This window comes from Tachysurus vachellii, chromosome 1 (genome assembly GCF_030014155.1).
Source record: "Tachysurus vachellii isolate PV-2020 chromosome 1, HZAU_Pvac_v1, whole genome shotgun sequence".
Taxonomy (NCBI): Eukaryota; Metazoa; Chordata; class Actinopteri; order Siluriformes; family Bagridae; genus Tachysurus; species Tachysurus vachellii.
This window is the reverse complement of record NC_083460.1, coordinates 41,908,506-41,921,310: the sequence shown is the minus strand read 5'-3', so window position 1 is coordinate 41,921,310 and position 12,805 is coordinate 41,908,506.

Genomic DNA, 12,805 nt, shown 5'->3' with positions numbered 1-12,805 from the left:
ATACTGTAGAAACACACACAAACACACACATATACACACAAACACACACACACACTGTGTCTTAATGTACACTCAGCACCTTGTTTGTCTACCTCACTGTTTATATTCCATGTAACTACAAAGTACAATACGCACATTATTAGTGACACATCTGTACACCTCAACATCTGTTCAGTCCGTTCAGTCTGATACCAGGTTGCACTTATTTTTGTTGCTGTTGTACTTTTCTGCTCACCACGTGTGTAAAAAGTGGTCGGTTGAGGTCATCTGTCAGCTCGGTCCATCTTTTCTTCTCTTAACTTTTATAACCTTCATAACTCAAAAACCCTTCTTTATTATTGAAATATTTAACAATAAATGTTTTTTAAAATTTACCTAATCTTTTAAAAATGCAGCATTAAATAAATATTTCTATTTAAACATGAATTAATAAAAAAATATATTGATCAAATAAAACTGTTCAAATAAAAAAAAAATGGAAACATTAAATAATAGAACTTTTGCATTTGTGTTCATTGTCACCACAAAAGATCCACGGAAAACATCCACGAGTCCGTATTTAATGCTATTATTAGATATTTAGATATTTCTATTTTTTTTTAAATTATTATGGTGCTATTATATTATAGATAAATAAAACACCAAACAGGAAAATTAGACATTAAATGGTTAATTTTTTGTATCTGATGTCACCGAGTGTCAAAAAATAAAAAAATAAAAAAAATCTGTAAATCTGTAGACATTAAATACTGTAAACAATAGAACTTTTATCGTTTTTAAATGCAACGCTACTGCATTGCTGGAAAATTGTTGCACCGTGAGACGTATTGTGTATTATAGAAACTTACACACACTGAGAAGGGGGTGGTGGTGGTGGGGTGGTGGTGGTGGTGGTGAGGCTTAGCAGATCTTACCCTGCAAATCCCTCCTCACCAGTCAATACTTATTCCATCAGGCCTTTCAGTCCAAGAGGAATGGACACAAAAATGCGATCTAGGCCAGTCAATTGGCCAATGGTACAGCTCACTTTTCTTCTGCAAACAACCTAATTCACAAAGTAATAGGGATCTGTCTTTGAAATCCTATTTCCCTCTGCTCAAACTCTCAGCATGCTCGCTTCTGCCAGATGTACTTTGGACGCCAATAACTCTACATACTGCTACACAATTGTACGTCAAAACGATTCTCTCTACCAGGCCTGGGCTGTAATTAAAACAGCAGAAATGTACTGAACCAAGCAGTGTTTTCACCACACACACACACACACACACACACACAAGTTTTTAATATTCCAACTCAGCAAGATTTCTGTGTTTTTAATGCTTCATTTGGAAGTGATGCATGTGTCTGTTCTTCCTGCGATTCGATAGCCAGACCCGAGTAAATCAAATCCTCCACTTTGAAATAGTCCCATATTCTCTGAGAAAATGATTGCTTTAGCATCTGTCAGCTTCCTGTCTCTGCACATCACAGGCGTTCGGTGACCCCCCCCCCATTCCATGCCCCCTTTGCCTTCTAGAAACATCTGAACCTCAGCTTTTAGCTCATAATTTTAGCCCATGTGTTTTCATCTCAGGATGACGGATCGATCGACGTGTGGCCGATTTAAAAAATATTTATTTAATTAAAAAACAACAACAAAAATAAAACAGGCTAGTAGATCGATGTGGATCACTAAAACTCTTAACCATCATTTTAATCTCAACATTTAATATAACTCATTTCAGGCAACACAATGCAGTGCAAATGTTATCTTTAGTTTCTAAACACAAAACAGTTAACTAGTATCGTAACCTTTAGTAAAGAATTAGCAAAGGCACAAATGCAGTTAACTAGCATCCATGCTAACAGAGTCCATTTTCAAGCTTATTTTATAAATCGAATTTGTTCATCAGAGTCGTGATCTCATTAACTTTAATGACCCAGAGTACTTGTGGTCTTCAGCTAGTGATTCAGATGATGCAACATCATGTGGAACATGTGACTTGTGATGTGGAATATACCAAATATCTCACAGGGGTGTGTGTGTGTGTGTGTGTGTGTGTGTGTGTGTTCAGGGTCAAGTGAATTCACTAAAATATTAATCCTATAAGAAAACCTGTGGAAAAGGACTTATTAAGAATGAAACGTTAATTCAATTTACGCGTTAATTCAAAATATTATTCGTATTTTTTTTTTATGGTATTTAAAGGAACGTGTAGTTACTGTAGTAACTGAGCGCGTCTTAATGTCTGAAACCTGGATGCTGAAGAAAAGCTTTAAAAAATCTCCTAAATGAAGTTATTTACATGTCGGTAAACGTGACGTCATCGTCGGGACACGTCTTGAGGCATTATTTGTTACTAGATGATAAAGAAAAGAGATTTGCTCGTTGTCGCTCCATCTTCGCATGTGTTCTTTAAAACCAGTCACTAAAGAGTTAAATTATTGATGTTAAATGGCATGCTGGATTTTGTCTGATGCCTGCTAATTAAATTGTAATTAAGGAGGAGCTTTGTGAGCATGTCTGCTCTGATTAGAAACACTTTCTCGGCCTGATCCGCCTGACCTTTCTTTTAAAACTTCGACTACTTCAGATTAAGCTCGGCCACCAGGGGTAAACGTTTAACAAACAGAGGCGTTTCTGGACTAGAGATAAGGTGAGAGCTAATCTACGTCGCGGACTCGTGGGGCTCGGAGTGCGGGGGAATATGAGAAAGAGACGAAGACAAAGAGCATGCTGGAAAGAGAGAAATCAGAAAAGACAGACAGAAAGACAGATGGTGTGTGTATGAGAGAGAAAGAGATAGAGAGCAAGAGAGAGAGAGAGAGAGAATGAGAGCATGTGCAATCTGTCTTCTCTTAAAGCAGTGCAGCACCATAAAAAGATGTATTTATGCAATATTACATCAGACTTTGAGACAAATCTGGTAAGTGGTACATCAATGTATCATGACTCCCAGGTGTCCTAAAGGACCGGCGCTCCAGGAAAGGCGAGTGGGGGAGAGAGACGGAAAGAGAAATGGCCATTTGTTGTTTTTTTTTTGTCCTTCCAGAAATCTGCCTTTTTTCTGTCTTCTCCTAAATCTACACCGAGAGACAGCGTGAGATATTATGCAAGAATGTGGAGTTGAAACATATGATCTCCTTTCTGTAAACCGTCTCATCTTTGTAAGACAATTCTAAGTTGTCTCCTTGTGTAAGATTCCAGTTTTGTTATTTTAGCTGTCTTCTTTTCAAATTCAGTCTCTAACTACACTGGACATTAGCATTTTATTCAATATCGAGCAGTGGATTTAAAGGATTTGTGACAAAAACTATTATTGTTAAGTTTTTTGTATCGTAAACCATGCACCAAAGCTGAAAGTGGACTTGGGTCAGGTTACTATTCTGAAAATAAAGAAAATAAAAAAGATTCAATTTAAATAAATATTTGTAAGACACTTTGTGAACCGCAGATGCGATGAGCCGGGCCATGAACGGGAAATAGCTGTGTTTATTATGTAGCATTTGAACTTATACTTATGTCTAATACGTCAAACACTGTGATGGACTTTAAAAAATGATTTAAAAAAAAAAACCTGTGAAATTCCGTATGGAGGTTTCTTTAAATTAAAGAATTTCGCTGTGTCTATTATATCTATCACATTAGCTAGCTAAGGTGCTTCTTGACTTGAGGTGTGGGGTTTTGTTTGTTTGTTTGTTTGTTTGTTTGTTTGCTGGTAGCTAAAGACATCAACAGAACCCAAAATCCATCTCTCCAATAGACAAAAAAATCTAGACAAACAGAAATCTTCAGACTCAAGGTGTACCTCAAGGTTCTGTATTTGGTCCTGTACTTTTTAACATTCCATTTTCTGCCTTTCTGTTCTGCTTTGTTCTGTATGTTTGGAATGTGCGAATGTGCGATTGTGTACGTCCTTCACCGTAATACGAGTCATCTTCTACCATCAACACTTTTTTTTTCAATTTATGCATTCGATTCATACTTGGAAAAGTAAAACAAACTCACTACCGCTCCTTTGTTCTCAATGATCTACTTGATACGCAATGATACAATGATACGCAATTTGTGGCAGTAAACAGTACAAAAAAATACGTTCTATAATTTCGATCAGTGTCGACATAGTCGTCTCAGATGATGTGAATGTCTGTAAGAGAAACTAGCAAATACTGTACAAGGATTTCATGATTCAGACCTCAAACATGTGGAACGCCAGACAAAATACCTCAAAGAACTGGTGCATTAACCACCATGAATGCTTTGAAATGGCAGAAAATGGCACTTTTCTGTAGAGCCTACGTTCTTAGAAATATCAGATAATGAAAATCTAAAGAGAGCAATGGACTTCTAGTGTAAAGATAACAGCTAAAAAATAAAAATGTGGAGAAAAGGCAATAGAGAAACAGAGAGAGAGAAGGAGCGAGTTAGAGAGTGTTGAGATGCCTGACTGGGTGTTCGAGGGCAGCAGAGGGACGTCCACCCTCTCGGCAAGACGAGCTCACACGCTGAGGAGTGTCTCTGGCACTCACTGCACACCTGGTCTCCATTATCTCCCCATTTCACAGGCCTGCACCCCCTATCAAGCGGCCTGGGAACCAGCACGATCGCTTTCATCCTCCCATCATTAGAGCAAGCAGCCCAGGGTCAGGGCCCTGTCCTAAAGCCCTTCCCACAGCAGCACACAACAAATGATTTTGGTTAGGAGAGGGAGAAAAAAACGCAGGAGAGAGATATGAAGAAAGCTGGAATTAAAAAAAATAATAATAAGAGCAAGCTTTGGGACAATTATTCTATTAAAACTTCATAGCGGCTCAGATCTTTCCCCGGAGCTGTGTGAAACCCGATGCGGAGTTTTGTGTGAGCGAGTCTGTTTTTAAACCAAGAACAAGAGGAGCTTCGTACAGACGCTCGGGCTGGCGGAGTGACTGTGATCATTCGGTTCAGGGGTGCAGGTGTAAGTTAAGAACGCTCGGTCTTAAAAGCACACATGACCCTGGAGTTAAGTACGAGCAGGATGGTGCGATGCTGAGTGGTAGATTTATTCTGGTTATTTTGTGGGTTTATTCCACTTTAAAGCACTCCTCTGTGTGATGGCTGGAGAATTATGGATTCTCTCTCTCTCTCTCTCTCTCTCTCTCCTGACTTCCACATGTTCAGCTGTTAAATTACTTTACCAGAACTTTTCACAATCTGAGAAGCCCATTCAGTAGCACAGAAAGCAAATAAGTAAAGACCGTACGTGCATCCATACTGCATTATCTTTTATACATATATATATATATATATATATATATATATATATATATATATATATATATATATATATATACTGTATATATACATATATATTGTGCAGGCAGGAAAAGAAAACAGCCATAATGAAGTGTAATAATCCACTCTTTTATAGCACCATATACATCCTGTGCATAAATCTCAACAAACATCTCAGGGTTTAAAGACGTTTTCTGTTTTTCCGTGAATTCTCTCATCGCTTTAAGGTTACTGAGATGACACCTAAGGCGGAACATTGAAGGATTAAACAGTACACGTCCACTTCTGCTGAAGCGATTTATTTTGTACTGGAGAAATGAGAAGTGCAGGAGAAAAACAGTTAGAGAGAGAGAGAGAGAGAGAAATAAAGAAAAGGGCAGCCACATTCCCCACACATATTCTCTTCATTACCGGGGAGAGGGGGGAGCCGATCACTCAATTATTGGCTGCCGTCACAGGCTAATATTCCTGCCTGTCAGGCCTGATTTTTGCTCAGTTTTGCTCAGACTCCTTCTGATGGAGCTCATTTTCTGTTAAGCAGAACCAGAAGGTGCTGTGAAAACTGGGACACCTGATCCTGTATCCAGAAGACGGGAAATGCACTGCCAGTGGGCCAGTGGCAGCCAACACAACCCGCTCACACACACACACACACACACACACACACACACACGTTCCCCTGGGCTACAAACTCCATTACTCTATCGCAGCTCGCAAGCTGTTTATTTATCTTCATAAAACGTTCTTGGAGAATCACAACTTAGAAACAACGTAGAGTTTTTGGAGAGAACTAATGAGTCAGTGTCTACACACACTGTCAGTGTAACGTGACACGGTAACATGTACAATCATGTATATACCGGGAAACAAGCTTCTCGTGAAAATACGACATGCCGACGAATGTGCTGAGTGGGCGGAGAACAACGTTCAGAAAACATTTTAGTAAAAATAAAATCTGGTAAAACAGTGAAATTAAAATGTTTCTATGGAATGTATTGCTACAAGATAAGATGTGTTATCAATGCACAAATATTTTGTCTATTTTTATCTATTTCACTCCACTAACTAGGGTGGAAACCAAAAAAAATAAAAAATCGTTGCATATTTAAAACCATTTTCCTGAAAATTCTCAATCTCTATAAAATCACTACGTTATTTTCTTTCCTATTCCTAATGAAAAGAATATCACCCAAAAATACCATAAATACTGTCATTAATTATTATTATTATTATTATTATTATTATTATTATTATTATTGTTATTATATTCTATATGACAATAACAATAACGATCGTTTAAACATATAGACGTGTATACAAGTCTTTCTCTTGAGAGCGTCTTCACGGTGAATAAAGAAAAAAGATCCTCACATCAAAAGGCTGTTGGATTTTCATTAATTATGCAAATGTATGTGGGTTTAATTAGAATTAGAAATTTGGAATTTGCATAAATAAATGTAAATGATTGAGTTCCAGTACAAAAGAATGATTAAGAATATCAGCAATCAACTCTCATTAAAGATCAAAAAGATGTCTCACGATTGTTTTTTTCTTAACTATCTCATTCACTTTTAATGTTTTATTTGAATTTTTTTTATAGATGATTCAAAAACAGTTTTATTTTATTTCTTGTGGGTTACTTAATGCATCGTGAAAGTACTTTTATCTTTGTTGAATACTTATGGGGTTGGAACCAGTCAGGGTCGTGGTGGATCCGTAGCCTAATACTGGGAACGCTGGGCGCAAGGTGGGAATACAACCTGGATGGGATGCTGGTCCATTTCAGTGCACCGTGCACACACTCCTTCACACCTAGGGATGATTTAGAGACAGAAATCCACCTGAGAGTTGTGAGGAACTAACATGGACACACCCAGATGCTAACCCGTGCTCCGGATGGACCCGGGGACCCAAGGCTATAACTTCACTGGTTCTGTAGCGATGAGGTTTGAGATATCAGACTGGTCGAGTCGATCTTTTTTTGTCCATCACTCTTCTGTCTGATCACTATCTCCTGCCTGTCTTGAGCTTGTTTAACGCTCAGACTTACTTCTTCACCTAATTCAAAACAAGGTCTTGCACATTCCTATTTAAATCTATCAAGCTCTTTGCTGAATGCATCTCCTGCCAAATCCTCCACAGCCATCATTTCTCCTGACAGACAATATTGAATCAGTCGGACTTGTCCTCACACCCCAAGTGTAATTTGCTTTTGACATCGATAGGGAAGGAAGACGGAATAGTACAGGAGCCAAAGGTGCAAGAAAATGAATAATACAGAGGAAAGTTATTCCCACCACCACCACCACCATCGTACCCAGTTCCACCATTCCAAAATGGTCACTGGCTTCACCTTGTTTGTGTTTCATCACATTATCACACTGGGCTCTGCATTGAAGCGGAAGGATTTCCGCTAAGCTAACTATTAAACTGTTTTAACATAAAAGAAAAATGGACAAAGATTTCAAAGGATTGTCACGGGATGGGACGCAGGACGAACATCACACTGACTTACCGACACTTGCAAAGTTTTCCTCAAGTTCTTTCTAAGTCAAATAAAAATAAAACCTTCAGTTGTTCTAAATGAGATCTTTACTGATTCCAACATATTGAATAATTTTGACACTTTCAGCCAATCAGGAGACCAGTTCACTGTTTGCACTGAAAAAAGCGTTCAAGTAGCGCACACTGTAACCATGGCAACGCTCTTACCAGTCCTAGCTAGTATGAGCTAACTAAATGAACTACAGATCGTATGTACAATTTAAGATAACGTCCCAAAAATATGAACCGTCGCAAATACGGAATGTTAGTAATAACATATTGAATGTAAATTCTCTTGTTTTTGTTCACCAACAAAAGAAATTGTTTTTTCTCTAGCACTTTTTTCCCGATGCTTGTTTTTCTTGCCTGATCCCGGAGGGAGCTGTGATCTGATTGGTCAGGATGCAAAAAAGCGCTTGATACCACTTGCTGCTTTTTTTTTTTTTTTTTTTAAAAAATGCCGCTAGCACGGTTGCCTTTTAAAAAGCAACCACATTCTATCCTCCTTCCCGTAGGACTACGTGTAAGAACAAGCACAGGTGTTTGAGAAAAGAAACCACAGCAAGGGTGAAAGGAGCCTAAGGAGGCTAAATTTAACCCTTCCACCCACAAAAAGATTGTAATCTTTATACTAAACTGTACACTATAAATGCTCTAAATGATTATACTGTATACCTGAGGGCAATCCACATGATAATTTAACAAGAAGAAGTATCTGTTTGGAGAAACCCAAGCTTCCTCATCACCAAGTGGTATGCAAAGCTCAGAGAGATGGGCCTTCTACCTCCAGACCACATGGGGTAAAAATGGGAGCTCCACATTAACCCAGGCGTTAACCTAATTTTACACATTACAGCTTGGACCCGGGTTTGGCAAAATGCCTCATTTGAGAGTTGGTGCCATCTAGTCCAGGGGCTGAAAAGGAAGTGGCTTTTCACACTGATCCGATTAGGGTGTTTTTAACTTATTCGAGATGTACCGTTGCATTTTAATTGGCTCAGTATGCCAAGCGAATCTGGATCCCTTTCTCACCAGGACGCTCTGATTGGTAAGACAGTGATGGGAGGTATTAAAGTGCTAAACTGCCTAGTCTTAAAACATCTTTTTCCCCTCGTTCTCTTGGAACCGCATGCTTGCCGAGGGAAACGCATCGCAGGGGATCCAGTGGCACGTATCTTAAAGAAATGTTTAAACAATACCATCCCCGCAGGCAAGACGTATTGGAAACAGGAAAGCTTATGTACGACGGCTCGAGAAACACGAGCGGGGATGTGGTGAAAAACGTGTTTTCAGACACCAGGCCAAATCCCTGTCCACTGACCTTACTGTGCATCCTGTCACTCTACCCTTCCTGTGGTATCACCTTTCCTCTCGTTGTGGGCAAATCTCCTAAATCAGATGATACAAGGTGCTGGACGGAAAGCAGCTGAAGGTCGGAATGCAATAATAATAATAATAATAATAATAATAATAATAATAATAATAATAATAATGAAGCAGCTTTTTTTTTAATTAAAGGCAGCTCTAATAGGAGAATGCATGGCCTTGGAGGTTCCACCCCCCTTCCTCCTCCTCGTCCTTAGTGAAAAGAGCCCAGCATCCACCCCCTGGTGTTATTCCAGATTTGTGAGAGCATCTCATTTCATACAGAGAGACATCTTGCATTATAATCAAACCAATATGATGCAACTGTGTCACATTCCTCACAGGAATCTACCGGCTGCTGTTTTTGTAATGAGAGGGAAAAAAATATTTCGGCAAGGGGTCTAGAGAAATTATCAATTCCATGTCATGAAGTCTGTACCTATTTTTAAAAATAGCAGTATATAAAAATGACAAGGTTAAAGCAACACTGTGCCTAGAGAAGCATTATTTTGAATTTTGACAGCACAGTGAAGATATAAATACGGTGCTGCTCGAGGCCTTCATCAATAGCTGCAAGCTGCAGCAGATTTCCAGTGTTGCTCATGCACAGAAATAAAAACCTGTCCATGCTCCGTTATATAAGCATTGACCGTAAAGTTAGCCTCGACGACAGCAGGACAGGAGAAAACCTAGCGTGTACCCTCAGGTTTTCATACAGCATCTGGAAGCATTTCTGTCTTTCTGTCTTTATAATCAATAGCAGCCTTATTAACAGTTCACAGCACGCTGGCACAAATCCAACACCGGAGTTCAGAAAATTTTCCGAATTCCTGAACTGAATCGTTCGATGTTGATCAGATGTAAAGTTTTAGCATTTTAAAGTGAAAAGAAAGAAAATGAAAAGTATTGGAAGAATTCAGTCCAGTTACACAAAACGACAGCCTTCCACAGTATGTCTAAATTTACAACCCAATCTATTTCTGAATAATTACTAACTTGTAAAAAAAATCCTCCAGGTAGAAAAGAAAGCAAAAAATTGGCCAGAGGTATGTCAGAATTTTGACTTGTATCAAAAGTCAAAAAGTTTAAATTCTGAGATTTAAATATTAGAGTTTTGATATAATAAATTGAAATTGCGAGAGAATTTAAACTCTTGAGGTAAACTGAAACATTTTTGGTAAAGCATTATAAACTGAAATATAGCCATACAGCTTCGGCCAGGTGGGCACGGTGGCTTAGTGGTTAGCCTCACACCTCCAGGGTTGGGGGTTCGATTCCCACCTCCACCTTGTGTGTGTGGAGTTTGCATGTTCTCCCCGTGCCTCGGGGGTTTCCTCCGGGTACTCCGGTTTCCTCCCCCGGTCCAAAGACATGCATGGTAGGTTGATTGGCATCTCTGTAAAATTGTCTGTAGTGTGTGATTGCGTGAGTGAATAAGAGTGTGTGTGTGTGTGCCCTGTGATGGGTTGGCACCTGCCTTGATGCCCGATGATGCCTGAGATAGGCACAGGCTCCCCGTGACCCAAGGTAGTTCGGATAATCGGTAGAAAATGAGTGAGTGAGCATTAAATCTAATAAGAAATTCTTTTGTCATGGAATTTTTTTATTCATTTTTACTTGGCTTGCTTCCAGAAAAGAATACGATTACAATGAGAAACTTCTCACTCTGTTCCCAGACAGTGTTTAAAGCGATATGCTAATGGATTCACTCAGTTTTATTGCTAAATTTCTTGGTTTTATTGTCTTATGCACCATCATCTTTACAGTATCTAAAAGCTCTTCTCTGTTATGATGATGATGATGATGATGATAATGATGGTGCAGCTGGGATCTGATTCTGTAGACGTCGGTTCTGCATGAACATACTGAGGAACATTTGCACAATTCATTTTTGTGGATTTTCAAAACCCTGAATAAAATGAAACAGAACACACACCTGAGCTGAACCTCGAACCCCAGCACTTTCACACCGTAATCACGAGCTTTACGTTAATACTGCGTCAATCGCTCATGCTCGCTCTACGCAATTCAGTCTAGTCATTAAACACGTGATTTCATTTACTTTAGTACAAGCGACAAAATCACGTTCTGTTACGAAACCTAATATATTTATATACATATGTTCTTTAAAGTCTGAATGACCACATATTCCTTTTTTTCCAGTGTATTCTTATATCCGTTAGAAGAAGAGAAAGACTTTATTCTGCCACATCTACATCACAGCACAGTGAAATTCTTTCTTCACATATCTCAACATTAGAGGTTGTGGTCAGAGCACAGGGTCAGACATGATACAGCACCACTGGAGCAGACAGGGTTAAGGGCCTCCATCAAGGGCCCAACAGTGGCAGCTCGTCAGCGCTGGGGCTCGAACCCTGATCTTCTCATCAACATCCCAGAGCCTTAACCATTTGACCCACCACGGCACCACATTACTACTGTATGTAGCTTTAGAGACCCATGATTCAACAGACTGACCAGTTTTATCAATGGGTTTATTAACGTTTTTGTAGACAGACACCAACACACTAAGGTTAGAAGGAATTCTTAATAAAATACTTTATGTTACTTATGTTAAAGTTTGTGCAGAAAAACTCAAATGTTCTACCGAATTTCCACTAGATGTTATAGTGTCTGTGTGCATGATTTGTGTTCATTCTGCTACAAGAGCATCACCCGAAGACTCCAGTTCAGTTCATCCCAGAGGTGTTCAGTGTGGTTGAGTCAGACTCACGGCTCTGTACAGGACACTCGAGTTCTTCCAGTCCAACCTTCACCTCCACATTATGTCTTCATGGAACTCTGTGCTTTGTGCACAGGGACGATGTCATGCTGGAACACTGTTTCTAGTTCCAGTGAAGAGAAATTGTAAAGCTACAGTTTCCTACAATGTAATTAACTTGTGGTAAAAGTTTGGAAAAGGCCCATAACATATTATATTCTATTATGTATTATAAAACGATCAATTTCATCACCCTCTCATCGTCCTCGGACTCCAGTCTTTAAAATAGAAAATGACTTAAAGCCGTGTTGAATTTGATCCTCTACAGACGTCAAAGCGAATCATGCCGAATTTTATCGGTTCAAAACCGCAATTAGCTTCAATTAGCTGAAAACAGCCGCTTTTAATTAGTGGCTGCAGATTTTGTGCTTAATGTGATTTAGTTAATCTTATTTATTCTTCTTTTTAGATTTACCAAATGACCAAGTGTGCTGTTTTAATAGCCTTTATTTGTACAATTAGGCTTGGTTATAGATAATAATAATAATAACAGCAATAATAATAGTAATAATAATAATAATATATAATCCAGTGTCTTGCCTTTTCTAGATTTTTTTATTTAAAAAAGACACAATTATTTTTTTTTCCTGAGGTAAAAGTAAAAGCTTTTTTATTTAAGTCAACTGTTAACATGCGGGGGGGCACGGTGGCTTATTGGTTAGCACGTTCTCCTCACACCTCCAGGGTTGGGGTTCAATTCCCACCTCCACCTTGTGTGTGTGGAGTTTGCATGTTCTCCCCATGCCTCGGGGGTTTCCTCCGGGTACTCCGGTTTCCTCCCCCGGTCCAAAGACATGCATGGTAGGTTGATTGGCATCTCTGGAAAATTGTCCGTAGTGTGTGATTGTGTGAGTGAATGA